The sequence below is a fragment of the Callospermophilus lateralis genome, chromosome 7 (genome assembly GCF_048772815.1).
Source record: "Callospermophilus lateralis isolate mCalLat2 chromosome 7, mCalLat2.hap1, whole genome shotgun sequence".
NCBI classification, from domain to species: domain Eukaryota; kingdom Metazoa; phylum Chordata; class Mammalia; order Rodentia; family Sciuridae; genus Callospermophilus; species Callospermophilus lateralis.
Window position 1 is genome coordinate 140,455,924 of NC_135311.1, and position 22,374 is coordinate 140,478,297.

Genomic DNA, 22,374 nt, shown 5'->3' on the forward strand with positions numbered 1-22,374 from the left:
TGGTGGACTTCCCAGACAGCTCCAGGATTCTGCTGAGTTTTTCTTTGACGGGATCATCACCTCCTCTCCTGGGGATTTGACACGCTAATCCACTCTAATCACTGATACCCAGAAGGCAAACCCATTTCGGCAGCAGTGTGATTGTGATTGGTAGCATTTGGTCTGTCCCCATTCAAAACCTGGCTCTGGGGGAGGAAGGGGAATGTAGTAGATCCACTGGACACCGGGCGGCCTCTTCCTAGGGTGGGGGCATCCCTGGCAGGGCCTGGTGTGTGCTCAGCAGTGACATCTCTGTCCTCCTGCCCCCACCTGAGTGGAGGTGGGTGCAAGCGGTCCCCAAAGCCTTCATGCAAACGCAGACCTTGGGTTTAAAAAGCTCCTTGTGTCATTCTGTGGGAGACACGTGCCCAGTGACACATCATATGAAATTTCAAATGCTCAAGACGGGCCAAGTAGAAAGGCCAAAGCTAATTCTGTGCTTGGCTCTGTGGTCCGCGGCAAGGATCCCCTCCCTTGAGAGCACCGTTGTCCCGGGGGTAGAGGCGTTGCCATGGTCTGAGGTTTGAAATAGCTCTCCGTGATTCATGGAACCGAGGGACATGGGGCAACGTCAGTGCACCCCAAGGAGAAGGACCCCCAGGAGTAGGTGTCTCTCCCGCCCAGCTCAGTGGAGTCAGCCTGCGCTCCCCTGCCAGATGGATGGGGAATGGAACAGCAGGGGGGGCCTGGCAGGTGGCCCAGAGGACCCTGCCGGGTCCAAGTGACTGTGGGAGGACCCTTCCCTGACAGCCCAAGGGCCTGCAGGCAGCAGGTGGGCATTCCTGACTGAGAAGCATGTAGGGTGGGGCTGGAGGCTGATCACATGACTAAACATCCTGGCCAACACCTCTACTTTATTCAAGTCAAACCAAAGTATTGCAGATTTTTTTTTTTTTTTTAAAAACAATGCCTCTAAAGCCCCAAATAAACATCAGCAAACTGAAACCACACCAGACCCAAACCCAGCATCAGTTGCCCTTGTTCCTGGACAGATGCTTCCCTAGGATGCTTAAGCATATGATAAAGAAACCAGAGATGTTTCAGGCTTTGTGGCTGGTCAGTCCCTGTTGCAACTGCTCAACGGCAGGGTGCAAAAGCAGCCAGAGATGACCGCTGCGTTCCAATAAAGCTTTATTCACAAAAACCAGCAGTGGGCTGGAGGTGTGGGCTGAGGTGCCCTCAGGTGTGATCTGCACACCTCTGATCACAGTTTTAAAAAAGGTGATGTCCATCCTAATGAAGTGAAGACCCAAGTGCAAATCCTCACGATGCCCTTGGCCCCTGCTGCTCTGTTCCTCCAGAAGCTGGTCTCATGTGTGCCCAGCCACAGCCTCGTCCTCTGGGTGTCATTCTGAGTATGGAGGGGAACCTCCCTGGCCAAGCAACCCCCATGCTGGCCGTGAGAGGCCCCCCCGGGCACCCTGAGCATCCTCAGGCTGTTCTGGCTTTCTCACAATTCATCTTCGGATTGCAGGCCTGATTAATCTCTTCCGGAGTAAACACTGTAAAGCCGTCTTGCCAGCCCTCTCCACGATGCTGCTCATCAGCAGAGGCAGAGCTGGGGACAGCTGCTGCGTGGCCCGAGCTGCTGCCTCTAACGCAGCACTATTTTTGGAGATTGCTTGTGCCTCGTTTATTTCTGTTTGGAGTTGCTCATGCAGACTGCGTGCTCCCTTTCTCTCTCTCGTGCGTGCTGAATTAAATGAACACAGTGTTTTAAACCCCGCCTGGGTTACCTCCTATGTGAGTGCAGATGAGCACCTGGAGAGCTGGGCTGAGGAGGGGCCACCTGGCCTCTGCTCCAGGCCTCAGCTCTGTCTGACACTGGCCTGCCCTCTGCAGGACAGGGATGCGGCCTCGCTCTTTTGGGTGTGGTGATTAGTCTGATCCTGGGGTAAAGGCTGGGTTTCAGGGACCACGCCCCATATTGGACCCCATACTGAATGGCTGGGGTCCAGGACATCCAGGAAGGGCCCTCTGAGTTCCAAGTGCCTAGTGCCATGGTAGGGGAGCTAAAGGACAGCCCTGACACCACCTGGGTAGTGTCACTATGCAGGGATCAGTGTCAGAGCTTTGGTGACCGGGTGGCCCCAGGGAGACCTTGGGTAAGGGCTTCATATGCACTCACGCCTTAAGTCTTGCTTCCAAATCCTGCAAGGCTTTCTTTGTCATCCTTAGCCACAGAGGACAACTGTGAGCCTGCCCTGTCACCTGTGAGTGGCAGTTCTGGGGGTCTATCCTCTAAATGTCCTGTGCCCTCACCAGCAGAGAAGTCCAGGGACAAACAAGAGGGCGGTCCTCGTGAGGAGACCAGTGCAATCCGCCTTGAGCTGGGGCTGCCTGGGTCAGATGGAGGGGGTGGAGGTGACCAGGGGCTGATGAATTTGAGATGCTGGGGCCTCAGAGGCGGCTGGTGGGTCTATGCAGCGTATGAGAGAAGACAAGAGTACAGGGTGGCCCCAGGTTGAACTGTCAGCTTCCCAGACAAAGCTCGCAGTGGCGGTGTGCAGCCTGAGGTGCTTGTTGGACAAGTCCTGGGTGTGTAGGCTGTGGGTGTCCTCGGGATCCTCTGGGGCCCCTGTGCCCCAGGGCCTTTGCAGGTGCAGCTCCTTCGTTCTGGATGTTCTTCCTTGTCACCTCTCCAGAGAGGCCAAACTGGAGAGCTCCATCCATTACGACATTGTGTTTTTTCTGCCAAAGGCATACCTGTCTGTGAAGGCTGCTCATGTGACTGTCCCTCACCAGATGTGAGCCCCAGAGGATGGTGGCACCAGGGTCTGTCCCATTTCCTGCTAGCCCCTGGTGCCCAGGACAGGGCCTGACAGCTTGTTGGTGCCCAGACTGCCTTTGCTGAAGGCGCACGGGTGTGCCAGCCTGCTCTGGACGAGCAGCTTTTGGCTTACAGGTGACAGACTCCAGTGAGGCCGAAGCGCAGAGTGGAGGGAAGTGGAGCGGTGGGAGGTCGTGTTCCGGCTGCTCCTCCTAGGGAGGCCGAGGGCGTCCTGCAGAACCCTCCAAGGGCTTTCTTGGCAACGCTGTGGCCACACAGGCTCCTGGGTTCTCAGGCTAAGATTCAACTCGACAGTCTCTGTCAGGTCTGCAGCCCTCCCCCGTCACCTCAGCATGATGCTGGTGCAGGAAGCACGTGTGAAGAGCCGGGCATCTCATGGCACGTGCGTGGACATACGTACAAATGTAAATACATGCAGACACACCTCTACCACCACCATTTCCACCACCACCCTCTCCACCTCCACCATCTTTGCCTCCACCATCTCCACCTCCACCATCACCGTCATCACCATCTCCACCTCCACCATCACCGCCTCCACCCTACCACCTCTTCCACCATCACCACCTCCACCATCTCCACCTCCACCATTTCCACCTCCACCATCACCACCTCCACCATTTCCACCTCCACTATCACCACCTCCATCCTACCACCTCCTCCACCATCACCACCTCCTCCATCTCCACCTCCACCATTTCCACCTCCACCATCACCACCTCCACCATTTCCACCTCCACTATCACCACCTCCATCCTACCACCTCCTCCACCATCACCACCTCCTCCATCTCCACCTCCACCATCACCACCTCCACTATCACCACCTCCACCATCTCCGCCTCCACCCTACCACCTCCTCCACCATCACCACCTCCACCATTTCCACCTCCACTGTCACCGCCTCCACCATCTCCGCCTCCACCCTACCACCTCCTCCACCATCATCATCTCTACCATCACCACCTCCACCATCTTCACCTCCACCATCACCACCTCCACCATCTTCACCTCCATCATCACCACCTCCACCATCTCCATCTCCACCATCACCACCTCCACCATCTTCACCTCCATCATCACCACCTCCACCATCTCCATCTCCACCATCACCACCTCCACCACCTTCACCTCCACCATCACCACCTCCACCATCTCCATCTCCATCAACACCACCTCCACCATCTCCACCTCCTACACTACCATCCCCACCCCATACCTCCTTCTCCACCACCTGCACCTCTACCTCTAACCAGCCCAGAGTCTGCTGCAGTGGCCACACCCAGGTCTGAATGGGTCACCCCATACTACTCAAAGTGGTCCCTAGGGTGGGCATCAGCAGGGAGGAGCTTTCTACCTCCTACACCTCATCTACCTGCATCTTCTGGAAGGCTTGCCCAAAGATAGGCAATCCTGAGGAGCAAAGGGCCGGGAAAGTCCTCTGCCCGACTGCAAACCAACACTCTCAATGAACCACTCGCCATTTCCCCTGGACTTCCATGGCAATCTCTGGAGAACGCTCTCTATGTCTCTGGACACTAGAATGCTAGCTTAGCCCCTGGGCACCTGGATTCCCAGGAAAACCTCTCCCCAACTAGGGGGGTATGGGGCTGACCTTCCCATCATGGGCTGCTCCATCTCTGGCAAGCACCTCTTCCCCAGCTTGCCCTTGACCCGCCCCTAACCTTTGACCAGGTATTCCACCTGTGGACTAAGGGAACTGGGGCTGACTGGAGGTGATTAGCAGGTAGCCTACAACTGAATTCCTGGAGAATGGCTGGTGACTTATGGCACTCCCCAGGCAGGGGTTCTCTGAGCGTGCCTGGTGCACCCCGGGTCCCACTGAGACTGGCCTGGCAGGCAGTATCACCTACTTTTCCAGTTAACCTTTTAAGGATGATTAGTAATGCTGGGTTTTTCCTCTATTGCAGGGACTGAAAATTTCATTTCAAAATAATGATTTAAGTGTAGCCAGGCATGGTGGCCCATGCCTGTAAACCCAGGGACTGGGGAGGCTGAGGTAGGAGAATTGCAAGTTCAAAGCCAGACTCGGCAGCTTACTGAGGCCTGTTTAAAATACAAAGAGCTGGGGATGTGGCTCAGTGGTTAAGCATGCCTGGGTTAAAACAAAAAAAGAAGTATCAATGACTAAAAGGAAAATATAAACTAAGAAATAGGATTGGTGGTGTGTACCTATGACCCAAATCACAAGAGGAAAGGCCAATGATTGAAGTGTAAGAAATACTTGCCAAAGGCAGATGGAGATAGAGAGATGGAGGAAGAGGATCAGAGACAGAGTGACAGAGAGAGGGCGAGCAACCGGGTGCCAGAGCAGGCTCCATGATCTCCCATGGCCCTCGAGACCCCATTCCCAGCCATCCCGGAAGGCGTGGAGCCTGCACGGTGGGACCGTGGGGCAGAGAGCAGATTCCAGGTCATTCGCCATTGTTTTTCTTAAAACTAAACTTATGTCCCTTTTCTGTGAAGGAGTGCCGGAGTTCCACCATTATAGGAAGTTGACCAAGAGAATCAAGGGAGAGACCAGAACCCAGGCAGGACAGCATGTTCTGGGGCAGTCCTGCCTAGAAGCCTGTGGGGGTGGGGGTTCCAAGTTGGGGGCTGCATCTGACCACAGATGGGCATCTGCACACACACACGAACACACGCGTGTGCAAATGCACCACCAGCCAAGCTGGTGCCTGATCATCTAGCAGTGGTGCCGTGGAAGGGCTCTCCCTGCATACCCAGCCCTTCACCTCAGGCCAGTGCCAACTCTGTGCTTCCTGCCTATGGAAGGGGCTGAACCTCAAGGCATAGTGGGTCCTGGGAAGCCACCTGCTACTCGGAAAAGCAGGTGCTCCAGAGGACGGGTGACGTTCGAGGACCAGGACTCCACGGAGGGTGGGGTGCCCAGCCCCGCAAGGCCATCTGGCGAGCCTCAGACTCATCTCACGAATGTCTAGGCAAGGCCCATCTCAGCATGCTGGCCAGGGTGGAGCTCACCATGGATGCTCTAGCTTTTGTCCCCCTGGCGTGCCTGTGTCTTGCCTTCGTGGCTCTCACTGTGGCTACTCTCTGAGGAATGGGGCAGGGCTGCCCAGGGCCTCCTTCTGGGGCCCAGGCCACAGTCACAGGACACCTTCTCCAGGTGGCCCCACGCCTGACTCTCCTGCAGAGGGGCAGCCCCTCTGCCTGGCTGGGGGGCAGACGCGGTTCAAGGCACATTGAGATGCCTGGGGCTGGCGGGCAGGGACAGCGCTCAGGACAGGAGAGCCACTCCTCAGGCTGCCACTTCCTTTGCACAGCCCTCGAGGTCCTGAGGACACCAAGAGCAGTTCTCAGCCCCTCTGAGGTTGGGGGCAGCAGGTCTTGTCCTGAAAGATTCTCAGAGAGGATGGGTAGAGGGTCCAGGGTGTCCTGTCCTTGGGAGCAAACAGGCCACTAGCAGGGTGAGGGGGACACAGTGCAAGAGGACTTGGTTCATTGCCTCTCTGTGAAATCCAAGCCCTGCCCTTCACATCAGGTAAAAGTCACCTGCAGGGTTGATGGCCACCTCCAGGACTCCCTTGCCCCCGGTGCCACAGTGGGGTTACTTGTGAGGCAGCACCCCTGCCCCCCACTTGCCAGCTCCCTCGGGGTGGGGGGATAAGCAAACCCAGGAGACTCTGCTGGCACCTGCAGCCTCACTGGATGGAGGGGACCCTGCTGCCACGGCTGCAGCACCTCCTGCCCCACTTCACAGTGGTGTCTACCTGGCTGCAGCATCAGAGACAGAACCTCCATATCCCACCAGATAATCGATGAGGGAGGGAAGGTGGTTGGGTTGGGGGACCCAGCGGACATACTGTGCCCCTTGCAAGGGTGAGAGCAGCAGGGTGCACAGGCAACGGCTGCAGAGCCTGGGTCCTCCCATGCCTTCTGGTGCATCCACCATAGCGGGGGATAAAGAAAATGCTGAGCCTCCTCCTCTGGCCAGATGGAGAGCCTAAGTGAGCCAAAGCAGGAAAAACCCAGATGGGGGTGGGGAGGAAATAAGAACCGTCCCAGGCAGTGCTGAGCCCAGAGCCTGACTCAGCAGGGAAGGGAGGCTGGGGGATGTCCAGCCCCCGCAGACCAAGGGATGGAGGATGGGTGGAACCGCTGTCAGCTGCTGCCTGTCTTCCCGGGCAGACAGGGTGGGTCTTAACTGCTTGCACCCTAGGGTGGGGGCAGGAGGGAGAAGCTGGCATCCTGGTATTTCCGAGATGGGCACTTTTGGAGGGAGAGTCACTTTACGTGGGTGGCCATGTTGGCCTCCTCTGCAACCAAGCAGTCCCCTGGGCCATGTGGCCTTGTCCCCCTGCCCCCCTGAATGCTTGGGGCCTCTCCCCCTCTGAAGCTCTGGACAAACCCACACCTGAGGAGAGAACCCATATGTAGCAACGGGGCAGGGGATCCTGCAGGCAAAGTGGCAGCTGCTGCATTGCACTCAGATGACCTGAGCTTCTGGCAGCATCAGGGGGTCTGCTGCATTGGCTGTGGTGATGGCGCCTACCTCTAGGTGGCTGTGTACCGGACACTGGTCAGTGTGTCCAGGCACCTTGCTGGGCTTAGCACTGTCCTGGTAGAGAACAGGGCTGGCTGCTCACGGCCGAGCCGCATCTCATGCCAGCCTGAGCTCACCCTTGAGGACCGTGTTCACTCAAGAGCTCTCATTACTGGGCAGGTGCAGTAGGGGGACCTCAGTCACCGCCTCTGGAAGAAAAGGGGGGCAAAGGCCTTGACTCCCTTCTCAGAGGGGAGTTGGAAGCGTAGAAGAAAGGTGTGGCCCAGTAGCATGTCTCAAGACTCTGCCTCTTGTGCATCGTGCCACCCTATTTACTAGGGGATGCCCAGACAGAGGCCTTCCTCAAGTTTAGGGTACACATCTGTCCCCTCTAGGGGGCAGCACAGGCCTGCATCCTGGAAACAGGGCCACAGGTTGAGAACCCCACCTGCTCCTAGTGGGGTGCTATGTCCGTATGCACCTGGGCCTTCCTCCTTCCAGTGACCCCCCACCACTGCCCCCTGCAAGGGGCAGGCCTGGTCTTCTTGTTGCCTCCCCGGGCTGCTGAGCTCTCTGAACCAGGAGGGAGTCCTGCCTTCCAAACCTACCAGGAGACCCACCCTGGATCCAACTCCTGGTGCTTAGTCCCAGCTCCAGGCCCCATGGCTGGCTTTGTATGGGTGGTGACCCAGCATGAGCCTGCTGGATGCCCATGTCCTGCCGTTCCACCTTCACCACCCTCACTCTTTGGCCAGTGACACCTGGTATCCAATCCCTGTCAAGGAGGAAGAGCCACCACATTAGAAAGAGAGCCATGGAAACTTCCGGAGGGAGTAGAAACTACCAGAGGGGGTAGGAATCAGAAACCCTGCTGTAGTAGGTTGAAATGTGTCCTTGGGTACGTCCAAGCCCTGGTGCCTGTGAAGGTGACCTTATTTGGCAAAAGGGCTTTTGCAGATGTTTAAGGTAAGAATCCTGTGATGAGATCATCCTGCTCTGTGGTGGCTCCATGTCCAACAACCAGGTCCTGACAAGAGGCAGTGACATGGAAGTGGAGCCTGAGGTGGACGAGGGGCACCAAGGGCTGTGGCAGCCTCCAGAAACAGAAGGTCCCTGCCCTGCCCACATGGCCATGTGGCACTTCTGTCCTCCTGAACTGCCAGAGAATGAATGGGGCTATTTTGAGCTTAGCCATTTGTGGCACCAGGAAACTGAGAGGGCAGGGCCCCCTTGTCCACAGGGCATGCCTTCCAAGACGGCCAGAGAATGCCTGGAAGCCTGACAGGACTGAACCTTGTGCCAGCCATGCTTTCTCCTGCACTCCTGCCTATAATCAGGTTTAATTTACAAACTGGGCACAGGAGGAGATGACCACAGTAACTAATGGTAAAATAAGACAATTACAATGCGATGTAATAGAAGCCACTTCAACCTTATGAATTGTTCATTTCTGGCAACTTCCATTTGATATTTTCAGACCAAGTTTGATTGAGGGTGTCTGCGACCTCAGGAAGGGGACCACAGGTAACGGGGTACTGCCGTGTACCCATCTCTCCTCGACAGCCCTCTGGCCCTAGCATGATGGAAGGCAGCACCGAAGGCACCTTCTCACGGGCAAGTCACCCTGCGTGGGCCTCTGCTCCCGCCCTCTGCTCCCGGCCTCACGTGGGGGGAAGGGTAAGAATAGATAACAAAGGGCTTCAAAGAGGATTACTGGCCCATCACCACGTGACAGGACAGAGGCATGAAAGATTAATATCGTGCCCATGCGGCACACCAGCAATCTGAAAGCCAGCTTTACCCACCACATCCATTAAAGCCTCCGCTGAGTAAAAAGATCCGCAAAAGAAAAGCATCAGGCCCGGCGCCTTCGCAACCACCAACTACAGGGAAATGCGTCTTTCAATGCTGGTGAGGCCGCACTGAGGCTGCTCCACGGAGGGGCGGGTTCTGGGGCACAGGGAACCCCACTTACACAGCTTCATCCCACCAGGTCAAGCGAGGAAGTGAGGTGAGACGCTCAGGAGCGTTCATGGCAGCCTCGCTTGGAAGAGTGAAAAGATGAAAAAATGTTTAGCAGGCGTCCCCTCCTAGGGTCTCCCCGTTTGGGAAAGTCCTTGGGCCACTGCGTAGTGCGGAGGTGGAGGGCACCCAGGTGTTTCTGAGGCTGACAGGTGAGGGGAAGGGCCTCTCCTATGATCTCTTTTTTTTTTTTTTTTAATTTTTGTTTTTAATTGTAGTGGGACACCATACCTTTATTTTATTTATTTATTTTTATGTGGTGCTGAGGATTGAATCCAGCGCCTCACGCATGCTAGGTGAGCGCTCTACCGCTGAGCCACAACTCCAGCCCCTGACCTCTGCCTTAATGGCCCCTTTCTTTCTCTCTCTTTTTTTAAATTTTTTTTTCCAATTAATTACATGTGGCAGTAGAATACATTTGATTCATTGTATACAAATGCCGATGTCCTCTTTCTTGTGGAGCATCTGTATGCCTAAAAACAGGGAAAGAAAGATGGCCAGGGTGGGGTAGGGGAGATACCATGGGAGTGCTTGCAGCTAGAGCAAGCAGGGCCAGCTGGGGGCCGGGCCGCACCTTCCTGTGCTCCCCCTTGCTTGCTTCCTGGTGACCTGGCCCAGGAGCAAGGTCAGGGGAGCACTTGCCTCATTAACAGGGTGGTCTAGGACTTGGTGGTTTAGGACTGGTACAAGAGTCCACCATGGTCCCATTCTAGCTCTGCCCATTGCTAGCTTCGGGACCTCAGGCAAGATCTAGGACCTGTTCTCACCTGTGAAGCAGAGAGGGTCGGCACCCTCTCTGAGGCAGCTGGAGAATTTAGAGGAAAGGAACATAAGATATGAAGTGGGGTACCCCACGGAGAGGAGAGTTAACCCGCAACGAGGGCCCATTGTCAACGAGAGTAACCATGGACAGCGATCATTATTGCCATCTTGTCCTGAGCACCTCCCAGAGTCAGACACACCCGATTCACTTCCTGCAGCAAGGGCAAATGCTGTCAGCAGTCCAGCACCCCCATCCAGGCCTGGAGGCCTGGACTTCTGCTCTTAGGGCCTCAACCTTCTTTGCTCTTGGGAACCCCGGATCTGGACCCCTTGGGAAGGCTTCTGCAGTTCAAAGGAATCAGCTGCACATAATTAAGTGCCTCAGTTGTAAATCAGAGCCGCTTCCTCCTTTCTGGCTGGGCAGCACCCAGGGCTGAACCTGTTGTGTGGGAACACCAAGAGGCCAGGAGAAGGAGCTCATCCATCCAGACTCCAGGAGGCAGACAGCCTATGCCCCTCAGGGTAGGAGGGCAGCTGTAGGACTGGGGCTGCCTTGGCACGTTGGTCCCAAACTTGGCTTTGGTCACCTTCAGCCTAGAGGCATGTCCTGCCTCCTGCCATGTCTGGCTGGGTGCCAGCCCCCAGAGGCTGTGGCTACCTCTGTCCTACCTTGGGCATTGCCTGGTATTCAGGCGCTGGGTTGGGGAGGTACCTTGGGGAGGGTCCCTCAGTGGTGTGGTCAACCTTAGGCAGGCCAGGACCATCTAGTACTTCTGAGGATTCTGAAGGCTTCTCCCTGGTCCTAGGAAGCCTGTGCTTGAGGCAGCGGATGCATTACAAGCCAGCTCCTGGGGGTGGAGCAATCAGAGGGGAGGTGAGAGGGCAGGGGCAGCTGCAGCTTTCCTTGTTCCCTGAGCAGACAGTAGGAACTGTGGTCTTCAGCTCTCTGCAGCTTGGAGTCCTGGACCTTGACACATGGGCACAGAGGGCTGTGGCTATAGCTCAGTGGTAGAGTGCTTGCCCAGCAGGCACAAGGCTCTGGGTCCAATCCCAGCACCCCAAAATAAAGCTCTGAGGAAGAGCACTTGCCTAGCATGCATGAGTCCTGGGTTTGATCCTAGGCACCACAAAATCAGCCAGCCAACCTACTGACTGAGCAAGCAAGCAAGCAACCAACCAACCACACATGGGCACCAAGAGCAGTCCTAGGAGGTGAGTGCAATGGCTCAAAGGGCCTGGGCACTTTTAAGTCTGTGGAATCAGCCTGGGTCCAGTGAATGTTCACTTGGCTTGATGGGGGAGGAGTGGGGAGAGTGTGGATTTGCATGCATTCACGGCAGGCTGCCTTTTGCTGATAAAAATCATTATCAGTATGACGGTCCCCTGGAGGATGTACCCCAGACCGCCTGGTTTGAAATGGGGAGCTGGGGTTGAAGGATGGGGCATGGAGCAGGGTCTGGAGGGATCTGGTATGGGACTGATTTCTGCCCTGATCCTTGGGGGTGATGTGGGACAGGGACAGGCATGACCCATCCTCATGGAATTCACCATCTGGGAGGGGCTGAACATCCGCAGAAATCACTGCTATGGGGAAAGCTCCTTGAGACTTAGGGGATGCTGAGACCAAGTATGGGTTTTCCCCAGCCTCGGTTTCCACCTCCCTGAAACAAAGGGGCTGGGTTACAAGCTTTGCAGACATGAAGAGCCTGAAGGGACCCTCCTGGGGGTGCTGGCTGCAGGAGCTCAGGACCCAGCCCTGCAGCACCCAACAGAATAAGCTGGATAATGGGCTGCATTAGGGACCAGAGATTCTGAGCCTGGGGACAGGTGCCCTCTTGTCCCTTCCAGGGGCTGGAGGGAAGGACCCCTGGCCCAGGGCTCCCCCTACTGCTGCTCCCCAGGGAACCATGTGAAATACCCTGGGGCCCAGCCAGGCACCCACACGGCCCAGCAGGTGGCTGGGCCACTCCAGCGGCTCCCCATGGTTGCCATGGCTACCAGCTGCTGAAGGGTGGGGAGAAACCCTCTCCTCAGCATCTTCCCAGCAGCACCCAGTGGACTTTGCCAGAACCTTCTGCCCATGGGTGAGTGCCCAGTGGGGCACAGGGCTCTGTGTGCATGTTTAGAAGATGATGGGCATCATGGGCAGCCTAGAGTTCCCTGAGGGTGGCACAGGGAGACTTGGGGCCTTGAGGAGGGGGACCTGGTCAACTCCTCCACCCCACCCATGCAGGGTGAGTGACCCAGTACAGCCACAGGGGAGGTTGCCCATCTTCCAAAGATGCCCAGGCCCCAAGACCTTTCCTCCACAGTGCCGACACCACTCGCTACTCCTCTTCCCTTCGTGCCCAGCTCTCCTTGCCTCAAGGCCACCTCTCACTCCTGGTTTCAGGCCTGGCTCCCTCTCACTCCCCCTTTCCTGACCGTGCTGCGTGGACGCTGTTGTGTCATGCCCACCAGACTGCAGATGCTTCTGTGGTGGCCCGGGGCACCTCTGTGCTGTGGACCATAGTCCCCTTCTCCACCGCCACAGCCTGGCGCAGCAAGCTCACCCGCGCCTGTCTGTGGTCCATGAGCAGGGGGCGGAAGACGACAGCCTGCCTGTGGCCAGCCTCGGCCTCATCTGAACAGGCCGTTCTGTGGGGAGCCTTGCTGTTTTTCCGGGCCCTTCTTGACAACTGTTGTATGCCCCAGGAGGGTGGGGGTCCATGCCCCCGAAGCTGGCCCACAGGCTCCAAGTGGCTTTTCCCAAACCTATCTTTCAGCATGAGGAGAAAGCACAGCAGCACCCGAGTCCCCAAGGTGCCCAACACAGGACAGCTGATGTCCCCTGAGCACTGCTGCTGGCCAATGAGCGGGATGTAAACAAGGAGGCCTGCGGTCCTCTGGTGAGGAGCGAAGCACAGCTGTGTGCCCGAGGAAAGGGCGATGCTGAGTTTGAGCTGGGCTCTGCGCATCCTGCTCCAGGCGCCCAGTGTCCTTTGCGGGGCAGAGGGGAAGGATGGCTCTGGGCCTCCTGTCCGTGACACCTGAATACCTCCTGGCCCGGGTGACTAAAAATACCATGTATTTATTGCCAGGGAAAGACAATACCCCCTGGGGGTGAGGAGCAGGATCAGAGGTGGCAGAGCAGGGAGCAGGGAGGGGTGCCACAGGAGGTGTCTTCACAGAACATGGGGCACAGGTGGGGTGCAGCGGGGGGCACACAGTGAGGGCCAAGAGGACACACAGAGTCAGACAGGGTCTGGGTACGCACACGGTGACAAGGGTCTGCTCTTGCACACAGCTCTGGCTTCTCATAGCGGACAAGCATTCGGGAGTCTGCATCCCTGAATAAGCCTCATTCCAAGGGGCCTGGGGAGCTAACAATAGCCTCTCCCTGAGCACACACTGGGATAAACGCACAATTTTAGATTTAAGGCTGACAAAAGCTAGCAGGTCATTCCAGTGGAACGTGGGCTCCACACGTTCCTCAGAATTAAAGAAATCCGAAGCTCTTCTTGCCGGAGCTTTCAACCATCAAAGAGCGTTTTCCGTGCGCCGCTTTAAGAAGCAGAGGCGGGAAAGTTCACCAACAGACCAAAATAGCCAGGAAGTGTTCTCAAAGTGTAGTCTTGGAACCCCTGAATCTGGGTCACAAGGAACTGTGAATGATGAGCCTGCCCAGCTGCCCAGGACCTTCTGGGGGCTGTCCAGTGCTGGGCCCTGCGGGGCTGATGGGCACGATGACTCGGCCTGTTCTCACTGCTCTGAGGATGCACTGTGCAGAGCACTGGAGGCTGAGCTGGGGCCCGACAGTTCATGAGTGTCCCCAGAAGTGTCCTCCATAAGGGCAGGAAACAGAATAATGCACGGAAGAGAGAACCGACAGAGGGCAGGCAGGGGGGTGTTGGGGGGCTGGGGCTGGGGGCGGCTCTTCCTCATCTTTCCTTCTCTGGCACTTTTCTCAAGGCCGTTCAGGCAGCAGAGTGACCTCTGGCTTTGGCTCTGTCTCCCTGAGTACCAGCTCTGGAAGGTCATGTTGCCTGTCAGGGCCTGTCTCTGAATGGGACACACAGGACAAGGCCCTTCACTCGTCACTCCTGGGGGCTGGCTTTGCTCCCCTCTCAGTGCAGACTGCCTCCTCCAGGGCAGACCCTGTCCCAGCCCCAGGGTCTCCCTCCTCCTGGGCTCCAGAATAAGCCGGTGTGCCTCCTCCTGGATCTTTACTTCCCCTTCAGACTTGGCACCCACACCCACTCCCTGCACTGTCTTGCACACTCTTCTCTCTGGACACTGAGCCCCAGGTGACCCTGTCCACTGTCAGGGTTGTGACCCAGGGATAACTGGCAGTCGCCCCAGGTCCCACCTTTCATGTGAGCCCTAGCCCTCCCTTCTCAATGCCTATGGGCACAATAGGCAAGCGCAGGACCCAGCATGGTGCTTGCCATCTGGGGGTCTCTCTTTCTGCCTGCCCTGCTTTTTTCCATCTGTGCAACCCACTGGACCCCCTGAGAACAGCCTGGGAGCCTCTGGGGCTCCCTCTCCCTCCCCGTCCCATCACTGTCCTGCTCCACGGGGGCTCTGGCCTCCACACCGTCCTTTCCATTCATCCTTTTCACCCAGGGTCATGTTCTGCCCTTAGTGGGCCTCTGGCCAGGGCCCAGCTGGGGGTTCCTGCAGGGACCCCTCCCAGCTCTGTCCATCATAAGGTGTACATCAAATGGCTGCCACCTATCTCTCCTTCCCCATTAATGTGGTTACAGCTGGCCTTTCCTGGCTCTTGCCCCCAGAAGCTAGAGCTGGGGGTCTGGCTCACCGTCAGCCCTCACATGTCTCCTGTAGGCCTTTACCCATCATCGTGAGGTTTACAGGTTTTAAGTTTATTTTATAATGAATGCACTCATTAGAATCTCCGTGTCCATGCGTCCTAGTTACTTCTGACTCTCCGACATCTGTAAGGGGTGGCACAGACACCACTTCCAGAGCCCCTGCTACCATGAGAGCTCAGAATGGCTGAGCTCCAGGGCGGGCGCTAGACCTTCCACCCAGGGCTGGGACCTCAGGGTCTGAGCTCGCTCTGAAAGATCATGAAGCTGTCCAGGGACGGAAGAGGACAATACATCTATGGGAGGGAGAGCCGTGGGCTAGTGGCCCCCTTGTGCCCTTGAGCTGCTGGGATCAGACAGTCCAGTGTGCACACCGAAGCCAGCAGGCTCGTGGGCCCCCCAGGCCTGAAGCCAGGGCAAGGCATGACCCTCTGTCCAGGGATGGGCTCTTGCCTACTTTCTTCTCCCCTTTACCCCTCCTTTCTACCCTGGGTGCAGGCAGCTGGGCTGGAGTCTCCAGGGTTCCTCCCAGGACCAGGTAGCAGCTCTGAGAGGTCTGGAGTGGGTTCATGAACTGACTCAGCAGGAAACCCAAGCTCCTGTGCTCTGGGTTTCCTGGGGCTCGGTTGGGCTCCAGGTAGGGCTGTGGTTGGGGCTTAGTCTCTTCCTGGAAGTGGAGCAGCTGACATTTACCATCCTGCTCTGTGTCAGGGGCCTCCAATGCAGATAAAGGGAGGCAGGAGAAGGAAACCAAGTGGCTTAGAGGGCACAGTGGTGAGTCTGCCCTGATAACAAGGACGAACTCTCCACTGGGACAAAGGCCCAAGGCTGGTGATAGAGGACCCCATGGACAAGACTCCTGAGTGTACAGGACCCAGGAAGTGGGGAGGTCACCTATGTGATGGGTGGCCTGCTGGTTTGCCTTGAATCTGGTGCAGGGATCTGGAAAGGAACATGAGCCTGGTGCCGGGGTTTCAATATGTCCCCCAAGTTTCAGGCACTAGAAACTTAATTCCCCAAATCATATGTTGATGGGTTTTACAGGTGGGGCCTTGGGAGGTAATTAGGATTAGATGGGGTTGTGATGGTGGGGCCCCATGGCAGGGCTGGCGGGTTATAAAGCAGAGAGGACTAAGCTGACATAGGCTTGTCATGCTGTCATCTGATGCCTGCCACCATGTTGCAGTGCAGCAGGAAGGTCCTCGCCAGGTGCTGGCCCTGTGCTCTTGGCCCCCTGAGCCTCCAGAACTGTGAGTTTTTAAAATCACCTGGCCTCAGGTGTCTTGTTATAGCCACAGAACATAGACCGAGACATCCGGCTTTTAGCTGCTGAGGGGGGTGACGGATTTCAGCCACTCAGCAAGATCAGTGAGGAAGGTCCTTTTAACTGGTCTGGAGATCAAGTGGGAAGTGTAGGAGGGGGTCCCCACCCTTTCTCCATCTTTTCTCCTTTTCCCAATTCGACTTGATCTGCAAATGGCATGGCCTCAAGACAGCCCACCTGCAGGTGCTGGTGTGTGCAGAGGGACTCAAGCAAGTGCCAGAGAAGCAGGTGAGACAGGGAGGGGCCTGGCTCTGGGACACGTGACACACCCAACCACACATTTTGCATCCCCAGGCCTTGGGGCTAACCACAGGGTCACTGGCAGAGGCCACTCCTGAGACCCTGACTAGCAGGGTGGGATGGGGATCAGGAACCAGGCGAAGGCTGGCGGCAGGACCCAGGCTGGGCTGGGTCAGAGCTCTCCCCGTGCCGTGTGGGAAGAGGAACAGAAGTGCCTCTTGTCTGAGCTTCCCAAGGTACGGGGAAGGGTGGGAAGAGCTGCAGTTGCTCAGGTCCACCCGGGCAGGAACTCCCATCTGCCAATCCCTGACCAGATGGGAAGCCTCAAGCCAACGGAGAGTGGCCGGAGGAAGACCAGGGTGTGAGGTCCCCTTCAAGGGTGTCTCCTCTCCGAGGGGAGGCCTGTTCCCTTTCCCTCCTCAGCACTGGCTGAGTCAGAGCCTCTCTCAGTGGCACCAAGGACCCATCTCTTCACAGATACACTCTGAAGATGGGCAGAGGAGCGTGGTGGGTCACTGAGCGAAGAACATTTTTGAACCTTCCATTTCACGAGGAAGGAGTTTCCATATCCCTTGAGGCCTGGGACTGAATCCTGACTCCTGAGCGTCCAGGGAGACTCACCCACACAGAGGTGAGGATCTTTGCCATCTGCTACAGCGTGGCTGGAAGGCAGAGGGATCACTGCCACAGAGTCCTGGCATGGAAGGACAGGTTCAAGGTTTCTTTGCTAGCTGGGAGGCTTGCGGCCACCCTGTGCCTCAGTTGCCCTAGGCAGGGTTACACCAGGCCCAGAGGGGAAGTACAAGTCCACTGTGGGGAGTCCCCTCTCCCCTCCAGCCTACCCAGGGCCTTGGCTTCCCACCTCCTTTCTAAGTACATGGCCATCTCTGTGACAGTCATGAACAACAGTGTACTTGGGAGGTGACCTCCCAGGTCAGGCAGGACTGGAGTCCCTGAGAACTCTCTAGGGTGAGTGGCACCTCCCCTGCTCCTAACAGTCCCTCCAGGGACATGGACACACCAGAGGACACTGGCTTTTCCATGAATGTCAGCAACACCTTGACAGAGGCCTTCCCAAAGGGCAGGTGGTCATCTCTGGGGAGCTGGCTTCCTCCAGCTTGGGCAGCCCTGGTGGTGAATTGGGCCTAAATAAGTGGGAAGCACAGAGTTTAACCCAACTCCATTGTGGCCTCTGTGTGACCTTGGGGAAGCAGCTGCTCTCTAGGTTCCACTTACTCCTCTGAGACAAGAGCTCATTGGCTGTTGGTTGGCTAAGACCCTTGCAGCTTTAGGGTCTTCACCCCTAAGGGTGGGGCCTCCTGGCTGCTTAGGAGGGGGGTTGAAGGAAGGAGTGGGGTCTCTGGCCCTGGACACCTTCAGAGTCAGCCCTTCCCCAGTGCTGCCTGCTGTTTTGCCTCCTTATTCAGGGGTTGTGGGAAAAGGCTTTTACTTTGGGGCCTTTGGCGATGTAAAGATCACTGAGAATTTAGCCAAGGATCAAACATACACTGCTTCTGGCCAGGGTCCCCAGAAACGGAAACATGGTCCCCAAGCATCTAGGAGTACTCCTTCCCTTGACGCAGACTCTGTTTGCCCAGTTGCCATGAAGAGCACCAACAAACACCAGGAGCCCCTCCCTCCACACCCTCACTGGAAACTGCCAATCAAACTCTGCCACTCCTTTCCTCCTGAATCACTTGGGTTTAGAAGATTGAAAAAGGAAAGGACAGAACGAGGAGACAGCCCAGTGTATGGAAGCCCTCCTGAGCTGGCCAGCCCTCAGAGTTCTCTGCCCTCCTGCTCACCAGCACCATGCCTGTGTCCCACCTGCCCATCTCCTGTGGGCAGCCAGTGCTGTGCATGCTTCCTGCAGTCTAGGCTCCATATTCAGACCTGCAAGGGTTTTGAACACTTACGCGTGAAAAAGGTTTCAGGCTTTTTCATGACACTCCTCTACCCCGTTGTTTGGCACAGCCCCTGGGTCCTGATCCGTGCCCACAAGGCATTTATTTGTTGACTGGTGTAGCAAAGAGAATAAGATGTATCTGTTTTATAAGGAAAGTCTCCCCCAGGCTGCTTTTGAGGCAAGGATGTGCAGCAGAGCAAGCCCTGTCAGTGCCACTGGGGCCAGTATGTACCTGGACAGTGTTTCTTGGCAAGGCTGCACCTTGGGCCTGATGGACAGGACCTGGGGAGTCAGTGCACTCTGAGGAGCCCACTTTGTGAAAGCGCAGGGCCATGATCCCAGGAGCTGCCTATGAGCCTGGGCTCTGCAGCAGACAAGTCTGCCAAGTGCGAATCAGGTGGACAGATGCAACTCTCCACACACAATTCCCTAAAGCTTGCACAGCAGGGCCTGACTGCAGCTTCATGAGCAGAGTGGGAGCTGCTCTTGGCATTAGAAGGGGGGCTGGCATTTTTTGAGGGGGAGGAGAAGTTGCAGAGAAGGAAGAAATCCTGAAGCGACAGACAGAGGGACAGCTGTGGCCTGAACTTGGTGTTCTTGCTCCTGGGATGTGGATGTATTAATTTCCATAAATGCTCACAGCCCATTTCCCCAGGAGCTATTACTTATGTCATCTCCCCTTGGATCCAGTTCAACACACAGGGCAGACAAATGGAAGGGGAGGAAAAGGCAACCCCCGCTGGTGGGTCCCATCTCCAGTCCCTCTCTCAACCAGGCAGATTGAATCTGGTTTCTAAGTTGGCCCTGTTAAACCTCAGAGCCCAGACCACCTGCCTTCAACCAGGTCCCCATCATTTCAGGAAGCAAAGAAAGTTACCAATCCCAAAAATGCTGAATCACAAAGTGAGCCTGAGCAGGAAAGTGGGGGTGGGGAGGGGAGGGAGATGGTGGCCAGGAAGACAGGAAAGGGTGCATGGGGACTCCCCACCCGGAGCCACCCCAGGATGCTTTAGGCAAAGTGTAGCCCCTTGGCAGCAGCCCCCCAAGACAAATGCCAGGAAGAGTGAGCAGGAGGTGCCTAGATGGGAGGGTGGGCAGGTGGGCAGGTACAAAGGCTGCTGATATTGCAGTAGGAAGCTGTGCAGCAGTGGAGGCTCTGCATCCTGCAGGGGCAGCAGCAGGTAGGGAGATGGAAAAGTGCTTGGTGCCTTCTCCTGGAAGGGCCTGGACAGGGGGAAAAGCTGCTAATGAGAGTAGGGACCTAAGGATGAAGTGGAGGAGTGCAGACTCACATAGCCAAAGGAACTGGTGCAGAAAGGGAGTGTCAAGGTCCTGCGGACCAGGGCAAGTGGAGAGAGAGAGAGCGTCCGAGAGAGAAGAGATTGAATGGGCTGGGAGCAGAATAGGTGAAAGGATGGGGTCAAGGGACAGGAGAGACAGGGGCAGGCAGCGAGGACGAAGGATTTGCCCTGAAGAGCAACAAGGATAGAGATGGGGAGGTTCAGAACTAGGAAGGCTCTCATCGGGCTGCGCAGAAGCCGAGAGAAGGGATAGGAAGGATGGAACGTAGCGGGAGGTGAGGCTGCGGAACGGGAAGGGGCTGAGACCGGGATGCAGAAGAGGGATGAAGTTTGGGGCTGGGGTCGGGGATGCCAGCTGAAAGGTCAGGCGGATGACAGGGAAGCAAAGAGAGGATGGAATGGGGGAAGGGAGATGATGGGGAAGGAGGTGAGGAGGCTGGAAAGGAGGTGAGAACGACGCGGGGGCAGGGACGTAGGGCCGGGAGAGAGGAGATGGAGAGGGACCACGGTGCTCGCCGCCACCCTCCTGGCGCAAGTCCTTGAAAAGCTCGGCCGGCCGGGGTCTCCCCCTGCACTCACCTGGGGGCTCCAGCTCCGGATCCCGTGCCCCGCTCCGGATCTTCCTTCCCGCCCTGCCCCTGCGACTTTAGCTCCCCCGAATCCCGCTCGCTTCGGCAGGTTCCGCCCGCAGCATCTTCACCTCGTGGGACGCCCGCGGCCACGCCCCTGACAGAATCTCATTGGTTGTTGTTCACGCCAGTCACATTCCCATTCGCTGAGGGTCGTCGTCCATGCAAATCAGGACGGGCCCATCCCCACGCTAACTGGCTAGTGTCTGCAGAGCGGAGCTCGCAATTTGGGTTCTGATTGGCTCCGCGGGCCTGACGACAAAAGTGACGCGAGGCGGGTTCTGAGTACGCGGCGCGTTGCAGACTTGGGCTCCTTGCGGGTGGCCGCGGGATCGGGCGCGTCCCTCGGCTGGTGCATGGACTGGCGAGGCCTGCGGCTTCGCTGGGCACCGGCCGCCGGACCTCCTGGTCCGTGGTGCGGGAATTTCCTGAAAGCGTGGGCCCGGTGGCCCTCGGCGTGGCTGTGGCTGGCCCGTCTCCTAGGTAACGCTGCCCGAGGCGGGCGGAACCAAGTGGGCTGGCGCCGCGGGGGAGGCTGGACGAGGCCTGGAGTCACGGGTGGCCGCAGAGCCGGCCAGGCCTCCGCGCCTCGCGGTGAGGGGCTGAGCCCGGCCCCAACGTGGAGGCCCAGTGCTTGCGGGGGCGCGGAGGCGGAGCTCCTGGCGGGTCCTAGCCCGCGTCGGTCTCACCCTCCCCCTGGCCTTGACAGTTGGTGCGGCCCGGGCGCCGTTAGGCGCCGAGGGCTCCTCCCGGCTCCTCGGGGCTGCTCGGGGCTCTCTCTCCGGCCCTGCCCTTCCTCGGGCCGGTGCGCACCGCAGTCCGCCTCTGTGTCCCGCGGCCTAGCCCGCGCGCGTCCATCCCTGGGCCTGGCCCCTGCGGCCCGCGTTGCGCCCGCCAGGCCCTGGCCCTGCCCCGCCCCGAGCGCGCGCCGCCGGGGCCCCGCCTACCGGTTCAGACCTGCCGCCCGCCCGCCGCCGCCGGGCGGGTGTCCGCCTGGGTGGTGCGCGAGGCTCACATGGAAGTCTGCGGAGAAAGTGGGACTCCCGCTGGTGCAGTGCGGCAGGGAGGGTCTCTGTACCAACCCCGGTTCCGACACGGTCGGCCTGGGCGGCTTCTTGGGGCCTCTCCGTCCTGCGCGCTCCGCGGCGACCTGTCTCGCCTTGCTCTACTGCGCGTCCCGTGGGGACGATCCGCGGTGCTGAGGACCGTGTGAAGGGGGACCGCCAGCAGCCCCGGGTCAGACCTGTCCTCCCCAGAGCTTCCGGGGCGCCTGCATCTCTGGCCTTCGGGTCTCTGCACGGAGCCTGGGCCCCTCCCTGCCCCTGGGACTGCTGCTGGAGGAACTGGAGCCTAGCCTGCCTGGTTCTGGTCACTCTCCTGAGATGCGCGCCTCACGCCTCTGACTGCTTGTCATTCTCCCCCACAGGATTTTAGATTCTCTGAAACAGCACCTGTTTTAGTCAGCTTTTTTGCCACTGTGACCAAAACACCCGACAAGAACAATTTTAGAGAAGGAAAAGTTTATTTGGCCCTTTGGTGTCCTAGGTCTCAGTCAATATGGCCAACTCCATAGCTCTGGGTTGGAGGTGAGGCAGAACATCATGAGGGAAGGATGTGGAGGAGGAAAGCAGCTCAGGACATGGCAACCAGGAAGCAGAGCTCTCACCAGGAACAAAACAGGCACCCCAAAAGCATGCCCCCAGTGACCCACCTCCTCCAGCCACACCCTGCCTTCCTGTGGTTTCCATCCAACCAGTTAATCCATTCACTTGGATTAATGCAGATAGGTTAAGGCTCTCACAACCAATCACTTCACCTCTGAACTTTCTTGTAAGCTCTTGGGGACACCTCGTATCTAAGCCTTAACAGGACCATTGACTGTTCTTGGTTTGGAACACAGTAGGCGCTTGGTAATTACTCATCGAATAGCCACAAACTTCAAAAGACTCCACAGCCTCAGTTTTGTAGATTGGAAACAGGCCAGGTGGGTGGGGGTCTTTCCTGATGTTGGAAAGACTAGTCTCTGCA

At 57.4% G+C, this 22,374-nt stretch overlaps 1 protein-coding gene across 1 annotated transcript in view; it reads right to left on the reverse strand.

The window, feature by feature from the left end:
* The window catches only part of Kcnab2 (potassium voltage-gated channel subfamily A regulatory beta subunit 2), an 84,991-nt gene extending 64,608 nt beyond the window's left edge, over nucleotides 1-20,383 (reverse strand). Inside the window, exon 1 of the mRNA XM_076863417.2 lies at nucleotides 20,297-20,383. The gene's annotated coding sequence lies outside the window, so the exon portion shown is untranslated. The remainder of the gene's footprint in view (nucleotides 1-20,296) is intronic.
* Between the last annotated feature and the right edge of the window lie 1,991 nt (nucleotides 20,384-22,374).